General features: G+C 41.9%; 1 long non-coding RNA gene across 1 annotated transcript; it reads right to left on the bottom strand.

The window, feature by feature from the left end:
- Positions 1-17619: 17619 nt before the first annotated feature.
- Positions 17620-20223, bottom strand: LOC117959433. The gene is made up of 3 exons (XR_004659935.1): positions 20163-20223; positions 18353-18497; positions 17620-18067 (listed from the first exon to the last, which is right to left on the bottom strand). It is a non-coding gene; the product is annotated as an uncharacterized LOC117959433 (long non-coding RNA).
- Positions 20224-20934: the final 711 nt, after the last annotated feature.

Here is a 20934-nt window from a genome sequence, read left to right as displayed (position 1 = left end):
CTTGTCCCAATGTCATCTACATTCATACGCAAACACGTGCAGTCACTGACAATAATGTCACAGGTGCTTGTGCTGTCCTCTGACCTCAGAAGTGTGTGTATTTGGAGAGATGGACTTCCTCTTCTCCCGATTAAGGCAACCAAATCATGTCAGCGTGCCCCCAGCTGAACCCTGACCATCAAAAACAATGCTAATTTTTGGGTGGTATCTTTGATTTATTTGGTACTACAAATAGAATTGTAGCATTTGAGGGTGGAGGAGCCGGGCCTTCCCCCTGACACTGACCTCCTGACCTCCTTGACCCGAAGGGCGGCTTAGACAAAGGAACCCTTTCCCTTTTAATTCTGCACAAGGAGCGTTATATGGGACCTGACCCTGCGCTCCTCTTAACCTTTTGGACCTCCGGCCCGATGTCCATGATTTAGGGCAAATTTCATTACATGCATTCTCCGGATGAGACTGTTGGCTAAGAGGATGTGGCACTGCAACAACTCAGCCTGATTAAAATGTCAGGTAGGGCAGACAGCGGAGATGACACGTTTAACTCATGTGAAAAAAAGCATGTGTTGCTGCTATTTTGTTGATAAATTCAAACTATTTCCTTATTGTGCTATACACCATAAAAGCAGTGTAACTCCAAATGAATACATCTTCTTGTCAGCTCTGTGGCAGCACAAACATTGTTACGAATTTCAATCGTACAAAAACTGCTGGATTTGACTTTTTTGATGACAATACTGGCAATTCAATTGTGTCTACCAAATAACCATTCATCTTGTGGGAAATATGTGTAATGTGAGCTCTTGCCATTCACACACTGGGAGGGATAGCCAACATACTCTCTGCAAACAACCCAGTTCGGGAACTTGTGAAGCTGTAACAAGCAGAACAGAATGCCAACACCATGGCAGACAAAAGGTGAGTGAGCAGCGTCAGAAAGGGAAGACTCTTGTAAATGGCTGCCATGATGGCGCCTGGGCCTGTGTGCTGTCTACCTGTCTCTCTTCCTAACTGCCATGTTCTTGTCAGTGTTGACACCCTGTCAGCCCCACCTAGCCAGGGCCCTGTGGGTAGCAGGCAGGCGGCTGAGGTGGAGGTACACAAAGCAGGCAGGCTGAATGGGACTGGCTGGGCTGGGCTCTAATGGAGCCAGCCTTCCAGACGCAGACAATGGCAGGGCCCGAGGCCGGGGCCTGAAACCTGAATCCCTGGCCTGGTATTTTAAGAGGCCTGAGTGGCTCTGGAGCCAGTTGTCAATCAATAGGTGCACACAATCAGGCAAAAACAAGACTTGGAATGGTGGAAAAAAATTAAGACGATGACAGCGGAGAGAAAATATCGACAGATATCCGTTTTTCTTCTTTTCGGTGAGGCAACCTTAAGATTTACCTTCGGGTCTGTTTATACACCCCGTAAAACCACAAACACTGCTACTCCTTTCAGGCCAAGGTTGCTGCTCACAGACTAAAGTCGTCATTGTCTAAAGTGCCCTGAGAAGCTGTAGGATGAAGGGGCTATGTGTGTATGCAGGGGGTTTATCAATACACAATGTAATGCTTTCACCATTCCAGGCTGCTGTTGCAGGCTGTGTGTTAATGTGTGTGACAATGTGTGTGTGTACACATACCAGAGACAGCAACTGCAGCAGAACTGTGCTCACTCCTCCTTTCACAAACACTTGCATCATTTTGTCAGGAAGAAAAGAACCTGTCTCCTTTTCTCTCCGCTCCTCTGACACCTCACAGACATCCGAGGGGATGGCAACGGGTTTGATGATGCTGCTCTTGAAAGCCAGAACCTGTCTGTATGAAATGACAGGCTGGAATAACCCAGTAAATTACATAATACCTCACATGTATTTAGTGGTAGACAAATTGTACTCTGTTTCTGTATCCCCTTGTTCTTCTCACTTTCTTTCTTTTTTAGACTACAGAGTCCCACCTGTCCCTCCTTGCAGTTTGATATCTTCCTTCAATTAAATGATCACTAACTGGATGGTTTTTGCTCATTTAGCCTGCCTGCCCTCGTTAGTCTCTGTTGTTTTTTTTACTGTAATGCCAACTGTGCTTTAGTTAATGTACTTCACCATTCCCATTGTCTTCCTACTTTTTGTTCAATTACTAAATCTTACTACTTCAGAAATGTACCTGCCTTACCCGAGCATTGGCACCACACAGACCCTGTGCTAGAGGAGTGCTTACATTAAATTGTAGTGACTTCTTGCCATTGAGTGTGTCTCTCTCCTATAGGTATTAGTAAAAGATAAAAACGAATCAACTTTGCCCCTTAACACGGATTCTATTTGTCAATTTTGAAAACTTTTAGGACAGTTAAAAAATTCCTGTGTGAACATGCTGCCTTACCTTATTAGTCAATTCCAGAAAGTGGTGAAAGGATTTATGCAAGAGCATCTGCTCAGGGTTCAGTCAGGATCAAAAACAGTTAATTTACTTGGGGCGGCGGATGTTCTGCCAGACGTCCCTCTCAATGCAAAACTCAGTGCGTTTCGAGAAACAACAACAGACTTCAAGTTAGCAAGTTACACGCTGAAAATTGCAAGTTTTGAAGAAAATGTGGATTGTGCAACAAGGCAGGCCTGCTTGGTTCCTCCGGGGAATGATTGTAAAGATTTACAACTTAAAATTCTTAAGTTTAAAGCATGTACAATAACTCTGTGATGTTTTTGGTACCAATTGGCGGGGATTTTCTGTGGACAAAATACACACAGCAATACCCTGGTAAGAGAAAATTACATTTAACCATGTGTCGAATGTAGCTAATTCAAATAGCTCACATTACTGTATTAACAGTTAACTTCATTTGTGTGGCGTTTTCTTTTCCGAGGTGCAAACAAGTTAATTACTGAAAACATATTGTAAATCCACCATCCATGTGATCAAAACTTAGCGCCACCCAAAATGATTGTAATTGGTTTAAAGAAATGCAAACAACTCAGAGCATTTTTTTATCCTTTCGAGGAGTGTGGAGGTGCCGGACCATACTCTGCAGCGCTGTGGAGTAAGGTCTGGCAACGTGAGACTACCTTGGGTTCAATATTTCCCTGGACTGTTATGATAAAGAAGATATTATTTTTGGTGTACTAAGTGGTGCGAGAAAGACTCTGATTCTTTTCTTAAGTAAAAGTACAAAACCCTTGGAAAAATACTATAAGTAAAAATCCTACATTTAAACTTTACTGAAGTAAAAATAGTAATTTTAGAGAGTCTTTCAGAGAGTCACATGAATAACTATTATATTACTGGATCATTTCTATGTACGCTTAAGATATATTTTAAAGCACAATTTGTCCCTACCAATGTTAAGCTGCGGCTGAATTGTCCCCACAATGTACTGTTTTTATTGAATAACTTTAAAAATTGTATAATTTTACTGACATACTTAACGTCAAAAAAAGTATCTGTTCTTTTCCAAAGTGGCCTTTCCTCGGGGAAGCCATGCTGTAGGTTTGAGTGTTCATAGAAAAATGCATTGAAAACAGCTGTCAGAGATGCAGTGCTGCTTTGACGAGTGCATGTACAGTGCTTTAAAGCATCTTTTCCTAACGTGTGCGTAAGGAAAGGATTTTGTCATTTACATTAAAAAAAATAAGATCAACACAAACAGGACAGGAATTCAAAGTGCTGCATTGCAGTCCATTAAGTACATTAATTACATAACAGTAATAACAACACTTGCATAAGTTGTCATAGCACTTGAGCTACTCAACTCAACTAAATATGTAAGCTATCAGGAGATTGGTCAAAATATTCTGTCAAGGGCCAAAGTTAGTTGGGTTGGGTGTCTGAGATTACACACACTAACCCTGACTGGAGTGTTGCAGCTCTCTTTGCCTGTGAGATGCAGATTAGAAGTGACCAGTGGGAACATCAGAGAGCGGCGCCTGCCTCGTGTTTGTCAGTGAAACATGCGTCCAGACACATCTGCAAGCAGTTGACTGGGCCTTTTCCTGCCGCTCTGTTCCTGAGAGGTCTGGAAGGGTGACACGCCGATGCTGACCTTATTGTGCCCCGCCTGTCACTTAACCTTCATGTTAGATGTCAGCTCCCCTGCCGCCGCCATTCAATCGCCCCAACCCTGACACCAAACCCGACGCACGCTCAGTTTAAAGTTGTGACCTCGAACTTGTGGAAGAGAAGGGAAACAGCCACCCAGCCAAAAAGCCTTTTAAATGTTTCCATCTACTGTGTTGAAAGCTAGAATCTCTTTATATGCTCAAACAAATAGTCTTGTGTTGGAAAATGTATATGGAGCACTAGAAAAGATACATGATGGGCAGTTGCACAGCTTGTCTATGACATTGAATTAGAAGCATGAAGTTCACCTCTCTTGAAATACATATTGGGCAGTAAGCCACCCGACCGTATGACCATGCCTATACTAAAATGATACCAATTCATAAAGGTGAATCTGAAACCCTGAAAACAAGCATTTTCTCACCTAAAGCGTTTATGATCCGCAGCCTTCGAAGCCACACTAGTCCCTGTGATAAACTGTCTCAAAAAAGTTTACATTTTCTCTGCCTCTGGAGCCCTAGAAACACAAGTTTGCACTGTATAAATCTGTCAGGGCTGCAGGGTTGAGCATATACAGAGCCTTGATTTACTCATTCCAGATGGGAGATTACAGGACTGTGGTGAAGCATTGGAGCATCACACACACTACTCCATCCATCCACTCTCCTGCTGCCCTTTGATGGAGATCCCTCTTGTCTTGGCGGTGAACATCAGGAGATTTCTAACAAACAAACAAAAGCACAAAAGATTTTTAATGGTTGGCTTTCTGGGGAGGTACTGTGCCAATAATGAAACACATTTGTGACACTGTTTTTCAGACACTGTCTCTGGAACAAATAATGTATGAGCTTGCAGGAACAAATCCAGCACATGATACACTGAGCATGTGTCAGATTATATGAGGATTCCCCATTGGTTCAGCACAATAATACATTGTTAATTATGTATTCATACATTTCCCCACTGTCGTCTCCTGGGTGAAGTTATAATTTGCAAAAACAGGTGTGTGTGTGTCTGCGTGCGTGTGTGTGTGTGTGCGTGCATGCGTGTGCGTGAGTCTGCAAGTGCTTATGTGTTTTGGGCAGCACACTTTTCTCCCTAAGGGCTTAGCCGGGGGTGCGTAAACAGTGATCCTATGGTGCTGAGCGGAACAATTCAGTGTCAGGGAAAAGGTCAGCTATCGCTGCTTAGCTCCATCAGGTCAGAGAAAAACACAAAAAGAGAAGGAAAGAGCAGGCTAAAGTGGTGAGGGCCCTGAGAATATGTTTCCAATAGTCCCTCGTCAGGCTGTGTTAGCATCTGTGTCCAACACGTGCACCGGAGGGATCATGACCCTCCACTTCCCCTTCCCTTGCTCTCCCCAGTGGGCAGAGAAGGCCTGCAAGGTCACCACAGAGCTGAATAGGGCACAGTGAGGCACAATATAAACTGACCCACAGCAACCATCCTCCCCTAAACCCCCCCACACACCCCCTGGACATTTCCAGAGAGGACAGGACCAGAGAGGTCCTATCCCATCCCTGTCAGGGTCACTGTCTGCCTGCAAAATCACACCAGCGCCTGAAGCATCAGGCTGAAGGGAGCAGAGCCAGAGAGCTCACGGTGGAGCTTATGCCTTTGCTCAACGCCTGTTCATCTAAGAAGCAAGTTTAAAGCTCAAATAGAAAGGTTTGGGCGGAAATTGGGTGGGAACACGTCTCCCATGCAGGACACTATCACTGGAGGCACCCTGTTGATCACACTGTAGCCAGTGGTACTGTCGGCCATGATCACTGTACACACAGGCCAAGCACGACTTAAACACAGACAGACCGCAGAGACCTTTATGCTGCTTCCACCTGCAGTAACACGACTCATGCGTGGCATTATAAGCCATAATAGAAAGTGATGGGCTTACAGAGACAATAAGGATCATTTCAAAAATATTGTCTTTTTGGTTAGATAGTAAAATCTTGGAGTATTGAATTTTGTGTTTTATTGTGGTTGAGGGGTACACTTAACATACACCACTGCAATTTATGATCAATATTCAATCACTGCTCTCAGCCAACACCACATTACAGATTAGGTGTGTAAACGTGTCTACCCGGGTAATAATTGAGGATTAAATGCATCAGGTCTAACCCACTTTATACATAATAATGTAAAAAGTAAACAACTGGAGTAAGCTCAGACAGATAAAATAACAACAACTATGACACATTTCCATTATCTTATCTCTACATGGCCCCATGATTGAGTAAAAAGAAGAAGATACGGTGTTACGTTCTTAAAAAAAAGACATTGTTGAGGGTAAGGAAGAGATAAGTCAAACTGACTGAGAAACAATAACGAAGACGTTAAGTCATTTTACGTCACATAACAAAATTATTCAAAGAGTCCCAGTTAAATCATTATCATGGAAATAAAATATTGGTAGAAATTCATGGTCATTTGTTCCATTTGGTAATGAAAAAAAGCCATTTAATTTAATATAATGTATTCCTCCCTGTGTATTTTCTAATATCAGATTAGGTTTTTATCAGACTTTTGCAGTAGTGTTTCATCATAAAAATAAAACAAAACATAAAAACCACAAGTTAGGTAAAAAAAGCCCCAGATTCTTCCGCTTGACATGGGGAAAATAATTATTAATTAGGAAGGAGCATTTCACTTAATTAGTTATTTCGTTAAGGAAATAGAGGGAGAGAAGCTCATTGAAATGCGTGGTTGAGTTTTCCAATGCATAACCATGAAAATAACAGGAGGGGGCTGGAGGAGGGGAAGAGGGAAAAAGAAAGGAAAAACATCCCTGGCTAATTTAAATACAGTCTTATTAGTCTAATGACCAGAGTCTGTGATCACTACTCATCACCATTAATGCCACGACTCTCCCCTGCTCTGATTGCCCAAGGCTTAGCTTTTTTCCCTTAGCCCACATTCGGCTGGGGAACCAACGCGTTTTCCCTTCCGCTACACATGAAATGTGACATGAAGACACTAATGTATGTGGAAAAGGGACGGAAAACAGGGACGTGAGACACTCTGCACTCCTCCTTTCGCGGTTAATGATATGACGTGCTGCACGGAAACCAAAAACTCCTCTCCTTTTTAAAAGCCATCAGCTTTGAGGCATGTTTCTATTAAGAACACTCCTAAATGTTATAATAGGTGGCCCTAACGAGCTTTGGCCTCGCTCTCCTATCTGCCTTCCTCGACGACCATACTGGCTGCATGCTGATGCTTATCAAAACGATGAATTCAGCATTAAGTTCAAATGAGTTGGAAGATTGGAAAAAGGAGGAAAAGTCGTGTTTATCATTGCATGAATTGGTTCTGTTTTCTGCTTCATGTTGCACAAAGACTGCTTATTATTTTAACCACATGTTTTCAGCTATCAGAAATCGTGTAACAAGACTATAATATACACAAAACAGGCTAGCCTTATGTGAATGCATTGGGAAATTGAATTTTAGTGAGAGAACGATGAACAGAGAAACAATGGTGATTAGTTGTAGAGTATACGTCTTCACTTGGATACATCCAGTTTTTTGAATACTGTCGCTTCTTTGACCTTGCACGCACACTACTTTATCACCTGCTTTTCCACTGATCATTCTAAGTCTTTACTTAAAACATCCCAGAGTAGTGTCAGTAGGAATCAATGTTTTTTGTAATCATGTTTTTTCATAGGCACAAATTCACTGCTCTATTATCAGGGAGTGTATTCCTTGTGGTATATTTTATTATAAGAAATTGCCTTGCCAACAGCTTTATAACTCTTATACAGCCAATATGAAAGAGGTGTTTTCAAGGGCAAAACCCCAATGAAAGTAAACCTTGGCGATTATTAGATCAACAAATGAGGTCTCAAGTCATTTTAAGCCATGAAATAAAAGGCATGTCTCTTTGATGAATTCAAACACGTCACTTTTTCACATATTGGCAGCACATGACAAAACAAACAGGCCACCAAACATTAGGTGAAAACATGAAAGTCACACGTCTAATGCCCTGCGTCACCAGGCGTGATTCCACTCTGCCAGACAAAGTGGCACAGCTGGCAGAGAAAAGAGCAAGCAGAAAGCAGGCAGCGTGTTAAATGACCTGGGGATGTGAATAACCTTGGTGACTGGGGAAGGCCAGCACTAATTAACGCGAGGCAGCCATGTTGGCTGTCAGGGTATCGTCACAGGGGCACAGTCCTTGGATTCTCCCCCATGGATGTCCTCATCACTCCCTTGCTACTGCCCCAATCAAGACCCCCGGGAGGACTGTTCACCCCCTCTCGCGCCAGCCTTGACCCCACGCATGATAATGAGGGGGATGTTCGGTAGGAGAAAAGACTGACCCAAACTGTATCAGTCAAATGCTATCCCCGCTAACACCACATCATTATTACTGTCACCTTACTTTACTACCACTCCATCGATGATTCAGCATTCTACTTTTGAAAATTAAAACCTTGAGAACCTGCCTTTTGAACCAATAGCTACAACATACATTGTATTACAAGTATAAAACATTTTTCCATGTTTAGGCATTTGGTATGGTAATGGTTAAACAGTATGACCAATGGTATGACTTCTTACACACATGAAGAGGGGCTAGGCTAATTTCTCCTCAGCATGGGTGTTGGAAGTGAGAACAGCACTTGCAGCCAAACTTGTCTGTCAATCATTTATTGGGATTCTGACATCAACCCTCATAAATGTTGCCATACTATCACGGTATCAACAATCTGCATCCCCCTGCACATAGTTTAGCATTCTCCCAATGCCAGACCACTATGGAATTAATATTCATTGCTGTTAATTTATGGATTCATTTATCACCCACATCTTATTTGCTTCTTGTAATCGACCCTGGGGGTCTGACTATGGCCTTGGCTGGCCACCAGTGCTGGAGCTTTATTCCTCTTCACACAGGCCTAGTGTTAACGCCGCTGGCCAAGTTCACAGATTTGACTGACTGTGGACTTAATGCCGCTTGCCTTGTTTTCAGCACTTGTCCCTCCAGATTTGCCACCCTGGCTGCACAATTTCCTCCAATTCTAATTATTCATCAGCTCGTTATGCCTGTGCCTGGGCGCCTCCCCTAATTAGAGGCGACGCAGGGTTTGGTCCCAGGCTAGCCCCAAGTGAGGGAACCAGTTCAGAACCAGTCCGCGGCGTGCACTCATGGAGGACTGGGTAACTGCCAGCCTCTCCAAGTGCACGGGGGAGAGGAAGGGCCTGTCTTGACAGTGATGATGTGACGTGCCTTCAGTCTCTCTCTCTCACACACACAGACACACACACACACACACACACACACACACACACACACACACACACACACACACACACACACACACACACACACACATACCATCATTTTGCAATGCCTCATATCTATATGTCTATTAGCAAAACCTCTAGATATTAAGAACCCCAGAATAATGAATTTTTTTTGTCTCAGTGGTGTCATGAATTGCCAGTATAGTGTGAATTTGTTTTTATTATGCAATGAAGCTGGAATGGTAACGCGGAGCTGCTGAGAACAGTTTCAGTGGGCATTGTAGAAGAGCATGAATTATTAAATCATTGTTCCCTTATTAACATCAGGCCTTAGACACAAAATAGCCCCTCGAGCCGAAAACAATTGAAATGTTCCAATATTGTTAAAAAGAACATTTCTGAAAGATATGTCACAAACAATGGCCTCCCGTTCAGATAACAGAGACACATACTCTAATGTACAGTCAATATCAATTGTATTTGGCTACACAAGGAACCATAGCAATAGTCATTGAGAAAAATATCATAGTCCAGGAAAACTTTGTTAAGGAAGGACTATTCTCCTCCATCCGTACATTAGATTCACCAGCACAGCTGCACAGAGGGGAGGACTTCATGGTAACATGTTAACATTATCCTACAGCTACTGAACCCCAAGACCTTTTCAGCTACAGCTGTTTATGCAGGCTCATAATGGCCCTTTGGGACAGCATGTTTAACTTTTTGTAAAGAGGTTAGCAACTTAGATGGCTGGCAGCTGATTGTGCAGTTCATACAGCCTGCCCTTATTACGACACTATATCTTAAATTATTCATTCTCCCTTGTAGATTGTTTCTCCTTAAGGCCAGCTGCACAAAATGCTTTCCTTTAAACATTTTATCACCATGGCTAAATTGATGCTTAAACCATTACTTTCAATACCATTTTAATTATTGAGAAGTTCATTATTAGAATGCCAAGTTGTTTGGAAATCCTTGATGTAGAATTGATGGTGTCATCTGTAATAGTGTTTATCTGGTGGCCTCAGGTTTCATGTGTTAACATCTTAGTGTGGGCGTGTGTCTGTGGACGCGTGTGCACATTAGCAAATCCCCTACCACTATTAAGTTTGATTCTGTAGCTTTTTCTCACCTTTTCCTCCTCCCTCTTTTCCTCCCATCTTAGCCCACTCTGATATGGAGTGAGAGAGATTACGGTGGACTGAATGGACAAATCTTAGGACACACAGGCAAGAGCTCATGGTTACAAACGTGTAAGTGAAACACACTTCCATACAGCAAACTGTCAAAGACTTAAGCATATTCATTCACCTTCTAAAGCAAAAACACACTTGCACACAAACACAAGCTCACACATAAATGCACACAGCAGTGCTAATTAAAGCCCTCGGTGTGAGTAGCAGAAATATGTAATCCTGACATTTAGTCAAGGGAGATTTGGGGAGATGAGGAGAAATTCTAGCGCTCGGCTTGAGCTGGGCCTGGGGCAGGCTGGCAGACAAAAGGACAGCGGCAGGCAGAAAGAGGCTGGGATAGGGAGCGGCGAAAAGGTCATCTCCGTGAAAAGGCTAACGTGTCAGTGCTTTTGTTCCTGGCCCTCGGAACATATGTTTGGCCCTCCTCCACGGCTGCCCCTGCTATCAGGATGAAATCTAACCCCCACCCCCCAAACACAAGAACAGAACACACTTACACAGACTGACACACACAGACACACACACACACAAACAGTGGACAGTGTACAAGTTGAGGTGAATCCGTTGCCTTTCCACTCTCTGTGCTGGAAAGCAACACCAATCAAGGACACCTGTCTGCTTCTTTGCTCAGAAATCAAGATAAGAGGTGACAAAAGAGAAGCAATGAACAAGTGTGTTAGAGACTAAAACACAGATTAAAAATTTGGTTAAGACACACACACACACACACACACACACACAAAGAAATGAGTAATGGCCAAAAACGGATGCACAATTTAAGATTCAGCCAGCAGGTGGTTAGCTTAGCTTAGAACAAAGAAAGGAAGGAGGAGGAAACAGCCTGGCTCTGGTTGAAGGTCCCAACCCTTGCCAAGAAACTGAGAACTGGAATAAAACATCTGATAGATTTTGGTGGTGTACTCTAAAGCTCACTAATAAAACCCAAGTGTAAAAATGATAATTTGAGGTTTTGAGGGGAGCTAGTATGTGCAGGATTATTTTATTGGCTGGGTGACTACCTGGGCTGTAGGAAGTCACTGCACCGGGTTGCATGTTTCCAGTTTTTGTGCTAAGCTAAGCTAACTGGCTTCTGGTTGTAGCTTCATATTTAACAGACAGAAATGAAAGTGGTATCTATTATCTCATCCTGTCTCTGCAAGACAGCAAACAATTATATTTCCCAAAATGTTAAACTATTTCTTTTAAACATGGGCTTATAGCCCACTGTATATACACGTGTATGAGTTGTATCCAGTTAACTTTAGAAAATGGGCCTTATATCAAGTGTCCTTAACATGAAGTCACATATTCAGACCAATGCAATAAATAAGAAGAAATACATTTGGAATGATATTCTTTCGGGAAAATTGATTTTAGACATCTTTAGTAGCATGCCTACTGTGGCTGCATCTGCTTTCCATCATGTAGGCCTGGTCAGAGGTTTTGTCTCAGTCTTGGATACTTGAGGACAGTTTCCCATAAAAATGTATGACCAGGCTATTGTATGACATCCAGTATATGGATATACAAAGAACACATCCAGTTTCATCTGCTGACTTGAAAACATGAGCATGACATATCTTTATTAAAATAAAAAGAATAAAAATAAAAATCAAGTAGGGTTAATTCGGCTTTACAGCTAGTTTACAGGCTGCTGAGCCAATACTTTAAATTCCCCATTGGGTTTAAATACTTTAATGAGAGATGACTGGGAAGTGGCACATTTCCATACAAATCAAAAATGGTCTTTGTGAATCTGATCTGAATTCTATCTTTTTTTCAATATAACCTTCAATATGACTAAGACAAAGATCTTTAGCACGGCCCAAGAACACTAAAAAGTAAAGTCCAGATAGGAAATTCATCAACCGCGGTCTCATGAGTTTGTTAAAACAAGTCAAAAAAACGTTTACAAGAAAGTAAATCTACGACAAAGATATTTGTATTAGACAAAAATAAGAAAGGCTTTCTCTCTAGGCATCTTTAAATATTGGTTTTTGAAATGTATTACATCAACTATGTTGCTATGACAAAACCTCACTCAGACTCTTGGCAATTTTGGCAGAGTCTGTCTTTTGGCACCAACTTTGGATGTGGGCTTGATGAGGCTTTTAGGGGTAGAAGTCCATGGGAAGCATCTTTTGTGGTAAAAGCAAGATTATGTTAGTGAGTAGTATTGAAAATCCAAAAATCTTCATAAGGAGGTTGGCTGGGATGGTGGATGGTTCAAACAACACAGGACTTTCACCCCCAGAGATCGTGAATCACGTCCCGTGTGTGGCAGTTTCTTTCCCCGTTGTTCTTTTCCTAACCCGAACCGTCCCTATCTGTGGTGTTTCATTTCCCCATTGTTGCGTACCCCAGAGACGTGGATCTTGTCCCAGCAGCCGTTGTTGTCACTGTCTACCGCGTGTGGCTTTTCATTTCCCCGCTGCTGCATCCCCCAGAGCAGCGCAGTGTCATGCCAGTTGTCTTCGGCGTGTGGCGTTTCATTTCCCTGTTGTTGCAACCCCCAGAGACCGTAGATCGTGTCCCGGCGGCCAATGTTCATAAATGAGAAAATTGCTTCCCTGTTGATGAATCAAGTGATAAAAATAACTTGACCATTTCACGATCTGCCATGACAAGACATGTTGTGAAGGTGATGCTCGGAGGGATTATGGTCTGGCTGCAGGGTGGTGGGTGGAGGTGGGGTCTAGTTTACATGCCAACCATCTACCTGTTGAACACCATGTGCCTCGGGGGAAATTGGGTGTGTATGAGTCTGAATGTTAACTTAAAGATGGTCTGGATAAGCAGAATTGCATTTCCAGGATGACTGCCTGACATTTGGCACTTTGGAAAACAACAATAAACTTTGAACTAGCAAGCCATACGCTGAAAATGGCAAGTTTAGAAAAAATGTGGATCATGCAATAAGGCAAGCATTTAAGCAAAAGCTTTAATGGGCTGTCAACACTCTTCTGCTTCCTCCATCAGCTACCCAACACAGCAGCCATCCACCCCCATCCACCCCCCAAGTTGCCCTTCAAACAAGCTGTCGGGATGCATCAAGGATGAGGCCAAAATGACACGTATGTCTCTGTGTACGTGTGTGTATGCCATGGGTAGAGAAAGGATTAAAGGTAAAGTGGGAGGTCACTCTCATTAGTAAGAGCCACTGTCACTTTTAAGTTGTAAATAGTCACCAGATTACCAGAGTGAACTCACTGCCCAACTCCAATGTCTAGTTTTGCCTCCATAACATATCCCCCCCCCCCCCCCCCCCCCCCCCCCCCCCCCCCCCCCCCCCCCCCCCCCCCCCCCCCCCCCCCCCCCCCCCCCCCATCCTCCTACTCCGCCCCCTTACTGCTTGCTTCTTTTTCATATTGCCCTTCACACCAACTGCATGTGCCAAGCATGATGACCTACATTTGCATAAAGTCTCTGTTGGCAGATTGGATTGGTCAACATAGCCTGGTGGTCAACAAACACACCTGTCAGAAGAGATAATTATAAGAGTAGTATCCATTTTCAAAGATGTGGTACGGCTACAGAAAGAACTGCTGTTTGCTCTTGAATGTGTTGTTTGTGAGTGCGTGCGTGCATTTCCATTTTGCGTGTCTAAGACTTCGCCTTTGGTGCTATCTGGGTCTTTTTCCTCACAAATCGAGGAAAATCAGAGTGCTGAAAGGAAAACAAGACTGGAAAAGGGATAAATAAATAAATGATGGTGTGGAGACAGAGTGCAAATGTGAATAGCAGCCTGAGATGCCAAGGGGAAGAACAGAAGAGAGAAAGAAAGTGATTAGCCAACAAGAGCGCTGGTGATAGGCCTCTCTTCACAGTCTCTGTGGACCCTGGAGATGAGCCTGAGAGGAGGAAGACAGCCGACATGGCAACCTCTCAGCCCACATCAGGCTGTCACCGACTGTGATGCCCACCCAAGAGACCACAGTATGCGCTCTATAAGAGGGAACAAACTCATAAAAGCTATTATTGCGCAGATGGTTTGTGCTCTTTTCTGCTCACAAGCTGTCAGTGACAGAGCTCAGCATTTGGTGGCAACTATGAAGAAACAACAGTCTCACAGCAGTTCGTAAAATGGTCACGTTATTTAATTTATTGATTCGTGTACTTGGACATGTTTATCTTGTTTTTTCATAATTTGTGCGCACCACCACGAAAAAAACAACATGAACGTGTCCTTGTACACGAATCAATAGATTAAATAACGTGACCATTTCACAGACTGCAGTGAGAATGGGTTGGAAGAGAATAGAGAAAGGTGAAAAGGGGGAAGAATCTCAGGAATTACAGAATAAGACAAAAAATGTGCACAACCATTCAGGCTTGTTGTTGGTCATCTTGACCTTATCATGTCACACCACTGTCAGTGAGTGTGTGTGTTTGTGTGTGTGCATGATCGTTTGTTTATTGCATTGTGGCCACAAAAAGAATTCAGTATGATGCTTTAAGTAACCAAAAGTGTGTGCATGTAATCCTTGGGCACTAATTCTCAAGACATGCTTCCTCAGTGCTGTGTGTGGACCAAAGGAGCTGTCTCACAATCAGGGCGTGAAATGCTAAAGAGCTTCCAGCCAACGCGCCTCCATGGTGTTTTCTCCCCACAACTGTTCATTTGGCATTTAGTAAATCATTATTTTACTCATGCCCTCCAGGAGCACTCATACGCACACACACACTGTATAAAAGTCACCATACATGGACACACACGCATGCACTCACGCACGCATGCAAGCAGGCACGCACGCACACAGTCTTGATAAAAACTGTTTATTAACAAGTTAGGTGACCGGATTTCATCACATTGCCAACATTATGACACATTCATCCAGAGGTGTGTGGTTTAAGCCTCGGAACATGTTGTCATTTTATAAATCTGCTCATTAAAAAAATGAAATATATACAGTATAAAAAATTAATGTATTTAATAAAAAGAAAAAAAACACTTTGTTGGGATTGTTTTATATAGTTACCGTGAAAGAAAAGCTACACTAAATGTATATTATTTCTTTAAATGGCTTGCCACATACCAGCCGTACAAGTTTAGTAAATCCCATATAAGTGGTTCAATAAAGACTTCAAGTAACATTTGAACTTCCGTTGGTCTGCCTGTGATGTCTGGGCCTGTGTGGACAGGCAGGGCTTGCTTTTACATATCACAGACATGTGCTAAACTTGGTGAAAGATAATAAAACCCAAATGATATAATGGCCACACATCTGTCTGTTTTACTTTCATCTCCTCCCATCCACACGCTGTCAACAGTTGATGGACAGTTGACGGCTCAAAAACGTTTTTGAGAGATTGAATGGTGACCGAGAAAACTGTATCGGATTTAGATCCCTATTTGAATCTACAAACACTCACAACACAGGCTGATGTGAATGCTATATGTTTTTCTGTTATTTGAATCCAAACCAACAGGACAGATTATAAATGTTGGTTGAGCTATTTTAACAGCCAGGGGGTCACCAAAGTTATTAGGATTCATTCTCTAGTCACATGGATATCTGTCATGGCATCCATCCAATAGTTATAGAGATATTACGAATGCCAATCTAAAACAATTCATATCCATCACTTAAATAGTTGCTGCAACATTCCAGTCTGGACATACTGTAAGGGATGCAATGACTGATGTTGATATATCCCTAGAGCCACTCTAACCTTTGGGTAAAAAGTTCCAAACAGATGGTCAAATAAATCTAAACAAATATCAACTAAAGCTTATTCTTCCAACAATTTAATTGGCCTCACCTACGTTGGTTTTGGCTTTGTTTGCAAAACATAAATGTCCTAAAATTAAACAAGATTTGTATGCACTCATAGCGTCTAATCATCTCTGAAAGTACACAGTTATCTCAAATTAGTTTACTAAAGATTTGCGTGGAAACCCGTTGCCTTAAACCGTCTAAGGTTTTACACAAGGTGAAATTTAACAGGTCATGTTATATTGACACAGAGTGGTAAGTTGATGCAGCAGACAAATCAAGTTTATATTAGTAGTCATTACTAAAAAATCATTAGTAAACAAACAAAACTAATTCTGGAGTTAAGCTGTCTAAAATAAGCAAGTTAAGTTAAAGTTTTAGTGTGTAACTATTTCATATTATTGAACGTCAGAAAATTAAGTGTAGTAAATGACCTCTTCTGAGGAGTCCATCATGTTTTTTATAATCCTCCGTGTCCTCCTTGGCAGAACATATATTTTTAACTTGACCCTTTGCACAGCTTCAGTGCAGTGAAGTTCAAATTACCCCACCTAGTCCCCCCCATACAGAAACTTAATTATTATACTATTAGTTATCTCTGATTAGTATGATCTGTGCACTGCATACTAAGGATAATTATTACAGACAACTAATGTGATGTAGTAATGAATATGAATTTAACAAAACATGAAAGCATAAGAAGTGACCACGAAAATTAAAACTAAATCTGGGCTTACAGTGTAAGCTCTACCCTTAATTTATCAACAGCACCCTCTTAATTGCTGTAATACTGATCACCACCTTCTTCCTTAATTAATGCAAATGGAGCAAGTGAGCTTTGAGTCTTGCATAAAATCCTCTGCCTTTGTCATTTTATTTCTTTATAGAAGTGCTTTAAACCCATTGTCTGTGTGATTAGCTAATAAAGAGCTCCTAATGTCTTGTCTTGCACTAACAACGCACATCCTCCTTTTAATCCATAAGCTCTTAAGGCAGCCATAACTGTCTTATTTATGTTAGGCAAAGAATGAAACCAGTAAAGGGTACAAAAGCAGCCTTTATACACATTCACACACACTTAATATCAAGGAGTGAAGAGCAGAGAATTGAGTGTGTGTGGATAAGAGCATTATCTAACATCAATTAAAGATGGGGATAGAAAGCAAGGCATTTTAATGTTGGCCTTGAGTGGCTTGAGTGGGCAGATATGTGGAATCAATAGCATAAGAACACATAACATATTCTCCCTGTGAGTATTTCTTTTGAAGGGCAAAATACTTTATACTTTGAACATAAAAGGGTTTGACTCAGCACAAGATACTAGAGTATGTAAATTATACAAATCTGAAAATGACTATTTTCTTTTATGACGACATAGACTGTCCTGCATTTTCTTAATGCACAAGCCTTTAGTGCTGAATGCAGTCCTTGGAGATGTGATGCATTCAAACTCTCTGTAACACCTTGGCCTACCTTGACGCCAGACCCAATAGACTGTCGTTAAACCTCATCATCACTTTGACTCAGAGAAAAACTCAGAGATGGTGCCAGCAGTAGGTAAGCTGCCCACCATCTTCTCAGTGACAGTTAACATGCTTATATTTGTGGGTTATCCTTTGGACACATGAGGTTATAAGGACCAGATAAAAAAGGGGAAAGAGAGCTTTGTCCATTTTTCAGCCCCAGAGGCAGGATAAAGAAATACGCTGAGGTGGGGAGTCGTGAGGGGAGATGCTACGACTCACACGCAGTGGACCTATTGGGTTCACCCTCAGGGTGTGTATGAGTGTGTGTGGTTTGGGAGTGGGCAGAGGGTGTGTTTAGCCGTCTCCGTTGTGGTGGAAGTAACCTAGTATGAGGGACTGTGTGAATGGACAGAAAGAGGGGAGGGGTCTGGGTGGATGAAGCGAGGAAATAGAAAAAAGACAAGAGCAGAGGGTCATTAAGACTATTGCTGTGTTATTGTGTGTAGGGTTTTGAGGGGCGGCGGTTTACAAGGATAATGTCAGTGCCTCAAGCCTTTGGTCATTTCCTCAACACAAATACAAAAATCAATTGTGGAGCATCACACAACAGAGCATAGATAGTGGTTTATTTGAGCATTTAGCTATGTGTCTTTGAAATCTTATATTTTCTTTATATTTTACCTTGAGGGCATGGTGAAAATCCCACTGATCCATACCAGGCTCCATCCCAGAAGATCTGTGTCAGTGCATCCCTTCCTTCTCCTCCTCATCTCCCTCTTTCTGTTTCTCGTCCTTGTCTGGGGTAAACCAAGCTTCCTGACTCTCACTATAAGGCAACACAGACAGCGACGGACTTGGGTTAAAAAACAACGCTGGAAGTTCAATAAAATGTAAACACTGTCTTTTTGTTTTCTGTATTTTGGACCAAAAATGAAGAATTCAACAGAAAATCCATTGATGGTCTGCTGCCCGCAGTTTGTGCAGTGAACGCCAACTGCCTTTCAGGGATACGGCTAGACCACCGATCTCAGTCCACTTCGAGGAGAGGAGAGGAGAGGAGAAATTAAGCAGGTCTGTTGTCAGCAAACAGCCCGAAGATGTATTATTTGATCGCTCCCTGGTCACCCAGATCTGGTTTCTGCGAACCTCATTGTGGCCTTTTCTTCCACTTGTGTCCCACCTCAGGGGTTACAAACCACTTTTCGCTGTGGTCAGACCAACATTATTTCCTGTACCAACTCTGCTGTTAATGATCTAACATATTAACAACAGCAGCCGCTCACTGCAGAGTCAACCTACTGTTGATTACCTTGATTTCCAAATTTTGCCAAAAATCCTCACATTATGAAAGGCTTGATCTTAGTACCTATGTGAGGTGATTCTTCAACAAGAGGGACATTTTCCATGGGTAAGGATTCTAGAATATATCTTTTTAGCTTTGACCCAAACTTCTACACAAATGCTGGGGGGGGGGAATAATTATGTCCTGCATGAACACATGCATAACAGCAAAGTATTATTTTAAGGGGATTAAGACTTACAAATTTAACATTCAAATGGGGAAAAAATCCTGTCCTATACCAGAGCACAGATTTGTAACTTATATTTAGGAAAATTGCAATTTTTGCAAAAAAACATTGTTTTCATGTGCAATCCTTTTTAATAAGATTTCCTTTGATCTACTTAAATCAATCCATCATACTTGAAAGAGAACAGGTTCACTGCATTCATTTCCAAAATGAAATCATATAAAGATGGGATAGAAAAAGGGATAGTGGAGTCTTCACAGAGGCTATTTCCCCCCCTAAAAACTGACATGATCAGTTTGAAAGCCTCTTAGTTAGTTATTTTGCAAAATGGATAAGCAACATGATACCCAGAAAACTGTATAACATATCACAATATGATTCACATAAACTGTAAAGGACTTCGATTTTGTGCAGTGTATTTGTCGTTTTCAGCTGTTTTGTTTTGAATGCATACCAATTCACTTTAAGGTAGTATATTTTCCCTATTGTTTTGCCAATAGTGGAGTCAATATATGCACTTACCTAGGGGAATAAAGAGCCTAAATGCAGCAAATGGAAGGAACCCTGTGCAGTAGCTATTGTCAATAGTGAAACTGGTAATCAGGTCTTTGGAGAAGGAAACCTCTTTGATATGCCTATTATTACACGATTAGCCCTCAAAACTCATGCCACAATCACATGAATGCAGCCCCACATTCTGACACACATACCAAAACATAACTACAGAAGTCATGCACGTAAGTGCTTGTACATTTACATGCATAGGAATGGACACAGAGACTCACACAGAGAGAGGCTTAGGAGAAGAAGGCACACCATCCCTGTATTAATTTTTCATAACATCATGCTCAATACAAAAAGCAATAAGTGTTTCTTGTAAGACGACTCCTGGGCACTTATAGCACTTGAGCATGGGGCATGGTTTTCCTCAGAGGTCCAGCCTGTGTGTTTTTCTGACTTACTTTGTCTCTGGCAGGATGACATCTGATGCTGAAGACACACAGGGGCTGGTGGAGAAGAGAGGAGAAAACTTTTATATAAATACATGGTAGAAAAGAAGAATAAGAAAGTAAGGTAGAGTCACTGAGCATCCTAATCCTATTAGATTCCCAGCACTGAGGAGGAACAATGTCCAATACCATGCTTCGCAAATAGATGTAATTCCCTTCTCATTGTTAATCCACACAGGCTAGGAACCCTGTTCTCAGCACCCACGCCTGGTCAGCTTGCTCTGCCTCCTGTGTGGATACATAATACAGCTTTAATATTCTTCTAAACGACTCTGACCTCCATCTCTAGGTGATTTTGACAACAGTAATCCCCCTACAGCCCTCTTCCTCATATTATTCCTACTTATATTTGTATGGACATCCTAACTGATGATGTGACATAGCCCAGTAGTGACATGACTCTGGCTCAAAGGACCAAAAGTGGAACACTTCATAATCAGGATGACAGATGGATGGCAGGAGATGGCTACCTTTGAAGCAATTTTGGAATAGGGTAAAGGAGCACCAGATGTGGGTGTAGCTAACCATCATAGACTTGGGGTCAAGTACTAATAAGGTGCATGGGCACATTGACAATTAATATTATAGTAGTCTATTCAATTCATATAATTGGTATACTGTTCAAAGGAAAGAAGCGTTTTCACACTCATCTGACCCATTTGTTATTGCACTGGGAAAATAACATAATAATGCATCATAATGTAACAATAATGCGCCATTTATG

Source organism: Etheostoma cragini, chromosome 16 (genome assembly GCF_013103735.1).
Source record: "Etheostoma cragini isolate CJK2018 chromosome 16, CSU_Ecrag_1.0, whole genome shotgun sequence".
NCBI classification, from domain to species: Eukaryota; Metazoa; Chordata; class Actinopteri; order Perciformes; family Percidae; genus Etheostoma; species Etheostoma cragini.
This window is presented reverse-complemented; position numbering and strand designations above follow the sequence as displayed.